Source organism: Apium graveolens, chromosome 1 (assembly GCF_009905375.1).
Source record: "Apium graveolens cultivar Ventura chromosome 1, ASM990537v1, whole genome shotgun sequence".
In the NCBI taxonomy this organism is placed as follows: domain Eukaryota; kingdom Viridiplantae; phylum Streptophyta; class Magnoliopsida; order Apiales; family Apiaceae; genus Apium; species Apium graveolens.
In genome coordinates, this window is record NC_133647.1 from 135364838 (window position 1) to 135368788 (window position 3951).

Below are 3951 nucleotides of genomic sequence, written 5' to 3' on the forward strand. Positions count from 1 at the left end.
ACCTCTGCAGCTATAGCAGCTACAACATCATCGGGAAGACGCGGGACGCTTCCCACGCGCTTGCGCTGGGTCTGCTGGAGTCTGGCCATCTTAACTAACTGTTGTTGTGTGATGAAGAAATAAAGCAAGAGTGAGCCTTACAGCTCGCAAGATAATATATAGTGATAACAATAATATAAGTATCTAAATGGATACTTACTAGAATCTTTTATCATGAGTAAGATAATTACTTACTAGATATAAGTAAAAACAAGGGATGAAGTTACCAAATACTTCACTATACTTATATCATTTATAAAGCTACTTGAACTACCACTGTTCAAAGTATAATGAGCTTTCAACAGTTCATCACATAGATGAGACTACAAGACAAGATTTGAATAGATTAAATCTTTGAAATATTATTAAAGGAAATGAAGTTATGATATACTTCATTAAGTTCTGATATATATACATATATCCACATATACATCTTCTTTATACATTTCCTGAAAACCTCTGTCATGTAAAGTATGAACAGAATTGCAATATCCAATAAATTTGGAAAGGAAAAGAATTTTGGCATAAACCAGATATCTTGCTGATCAGGCAAACACTACAAGAAAAAAGATAATAGACATCACACATTAGACATCAGTCATTCATGCCACTGTTGTTAAAAACTTCATTAACATCATCCCGCGTTAATGTGATGTCTTTGTATTATTAACACATCACTTCCTTAACAGACCGATGTCTTAAATACTGAAAAAATTCAAAGCGCGGCACTTCAAATTATTTTCCCCTACTTGTTAAAATTTTCCCCGCTTACTTACCAAATGATACCGCCTCAGCTAAATTTTTGTTCCCCCTCTTTTTTTCACTATCTTGTGATTAAACAAACAAAATAAGTAAAATATATTTTATCTCTTCTCTGGTCTCTTCTCGACCCTCACCTCTCTGGCTGTCTCTCTCTCTCTCTCTCAAGTCTCAACTCTCATATCTGCAACGTTATCTCTACTCTCAACCATCTCTTCTCTGTCCTCTCCTTACCTCTCTCCTCTGGTCTCTCTCGACTTTAACCTCTCTCGATTTGGTTGTTTCATCTCGAATGGGTAACTCGAATTGTAAGCTCGAAATTTATTGATCTCTGACAACACGATATTGGTTGGGAGTTTGAAGCTCGAACTGAAATGATATTGATTTGGAGTTTCGAAACTCGAATTGGTGAGTATGTAAGCATTTGTAAAGGGGGTTTTCTGAAAATTGGAACCCTAATTTTAAATAAGGGTTTTATTTTTAAATTATAATATTTGTTATAAGGAGCCTTTTTAAAGTAATAATGATATAATGGTATGCCTGATGTTAATGCAGTTCCTTTTTTGTGCTTTGGATGATGGTGGCTAGAGGCCAGTCCATGGACCGAGATAGAACTTCTAGTATGGGTGCTCGAACAGGTAACTGCTTCATTTCTTTCTATACTACACCTAATAATAGTTCATGCTTGATAGATCAAACATTTTCTATAATAATGTTTTGGTAAATCAGTTGATAAATCATATGCAGGCAGTGGTCAGTATCTAGATTTGAACTTGTTAATTTCTCCACCTTATTTTCCTGATGGTGCTAAAGGGATGGATGATTTTGGGAGTTTAAGTTTCCAGAATCATTTAGATGAAACCCCTGAGGTTTCAAAATCTAGGGTAAGTTAAATATTAGTAGTTCAATACCTAGTTACATTTCAACAAAGCTAGCTTATCGGTAATACTCTGTCATCCGCAGAAGGTCACTCGAAAAGAGGAGAGTTCTGCTTCCACAATAATGGGCATTCAACTGCCTCTAGGCCAAGTTTATACACTAGAGCACCACCCTTCTTTCTGGAGTGGTGTAAATTCAAGTTTTCTTCCTGTCTTTGAGGTATATAAAATGTACATTATGTTGCCATGGCTGTTCATTATGTTGCTCCAGTTATACTTGACTATAAGTGACTGGTTAGTACTTCAATTTCTCAAATTTTATGTCACACTGAAGCAGAAAATCAATAATTCTAATGATAGCTAGGTTCCCATAAGTTGTCAATCTCCTTACCACATAGTTATTTAAATTACCTGAAATATCAGTCACCTCTGTTTTCTTGAACGAAGAGGGCTTATGCAACCCACATATATCAGGGTTTTTTTTAAGATGGTATACTTTCATCTTGAACATGACAAGTCGATGTAAGGCCTTGTATAATTGGTCTCAGTTTTATATGTGTTCTATCCTATATGTGATCATGTAACAGGGAAGAGAAATAAAGAAGAGTATAGGAGTTGATTCGCAGCCACCCTGGGCGTGAAGTGATCAAGGACCTTATGCTGAAGCGACTTCAGTGCCACTCTTCTCGACTGCAGCATCATCAGGATTCGTTACTTCAAAGATTACTGATTCATCAGCTGGTGTTTATTATCCTCACTTCACCATCCCACCTCATCACTACGCTTCTACGCCTTGTCAAATCATGCCAAACACTAACATCGTGTCTTATTTCTGAAATCACAAGCGTTAGGCCACGACTCGAGTTCAGCATCTTCTTCATCTTCGTTTAAGTATAAGAAGACACTAATTGGCCTAAAACAACTGATTGGGTCTTTTGTGACATGTTAAATTGTTTTGTTTTGTATTTGTTATGCTTTATGTTTGTATGGAACATCTTATTCTGCATTTCAACTCATTTCTATAATAATAGTTCATGCTTGACAGATAGAACAGGTAAACTGGTAAACATAAACGTTAAATGAAAATGGTTCATTTAATTTCTCTTTATTAGGTGTAGTATAGTTAGATGATATATAATTTAATTATTGTTTTAAATATATTTATTTATCTTAATGCAGGAAAACAAGGCTCAGGATGACAGTACCTATTTTCTTTCAGATTTTTTTATCTTCTATATTTGGGTATCATCACCTACTAAACTTCAAATCTTTTGTTTTAATAATATATAAACTAGCTACTACTACATAGTGTTAAAAGATTTTAGCAGTGTGTCGCAAACTTGCAATATACAATGAGTTGTGTGTTGATATATTTGTGCAGGATGACATTGAACCAGATTACATACTTTGTTGGGCTAAAACATTCAACACCAACAGTAGCTTGCGCATTGACAAACTTACTTCCGGCTGTCACTTTCCTCATGGTTGTTCCTTGTCAGTAATTACTTTATTTCTTGTTTCATCTTCTTCGCTAGCTCGGTTTAAATCCCCTTTGCCAAGAAAATTATACTGTGATTTAATTTTTTGATCCGAAACACCACACTGAGATACAAATTTCTTAGTAGCGTAGAGTACAAGGTGGTGGTTTTATCTTATCATCCGATGTGTATGTTCCAAATACGCATTTCAAAGTTTTGAATATTTTCTACTGCTTTGTAGTTGATCTATGTGACACCTGTTTACATCTCCACATGATTGTACCCCTGATTATTTTGTTTATCAATTTTTGTGTTATGTAGAATAGAGAGTGTTGCAATCAAGAGTAGAGCAGGGCAAGCGAAAGTTATATGAACTATAATCTATGTAGGAGGTGCAGCTCCTCTTTAGCTAAGTTTAGGGAAGTTGGATTGTTAAGTAGTAATGACACGGCCCATGTTAGTGTCTCAGATATGCTTTTTGAACCAGTCATGATGATAACCTGAAATAGTTTAAAACTAATTTTATTACAGGGGACTTATGAAGGTCAGCCTGGTTGGATCGTTAGTGAATGAACCTTTTTTTAGTGCATGAAACTCTATATATTAATTTAACTCCAAAGTCAAAAGTGTTACAATAGTGATTACTAGAAACGGATTTCCTACCATTGATATAAAGCCAAAATCGATGTGGCTCTAATTTTTATCGGCTGGAGATGAGAAAAGTGAACAAGAAACTTCTGAAAAGGTTTCCAATATTTTTGTGTTTGTGATTGTATTTATGCGTGTATTCATTCAAG

The 3951-nt window shown here is 35.1% G+C and overlaps 2 long non-coding RNA genes across 2 annotated transcripts; both read left to right on the plus strand.

Annotated features, from left to right (window-relative positions):
* Positions 1-932: 932 nt before the first annotated feature.
* LOC141720866 (uncharacterized) lies at positions 933-1835 on the plus strand. The gene is made up of 4 exons (XR_012574578.1): positions 933-1206; positions 1354-1436; positions 1546-1682; positions 1762-1835. It is a non-coding gene; the product is annotated as an uncharacterized LOC141720866 (long non-coding RNA).
* Positions 1836-1844: 9 nt separating this feature from the next.
* LOC141720873 (uncharacterized) lies at positions 1845-3550 on the plus strand. The gene is made up of 4 exons (XR_012574579.1): positions 1845-1896; positions 2264-2918; positions 3058-3170; positions 3476-3550. It is a non-coding gene; the product is annotated as an uncharacterized LOC141720873 (long non-coding RNA).
* Positions 3551-3951: the final 401 nt, after the last annotated feature.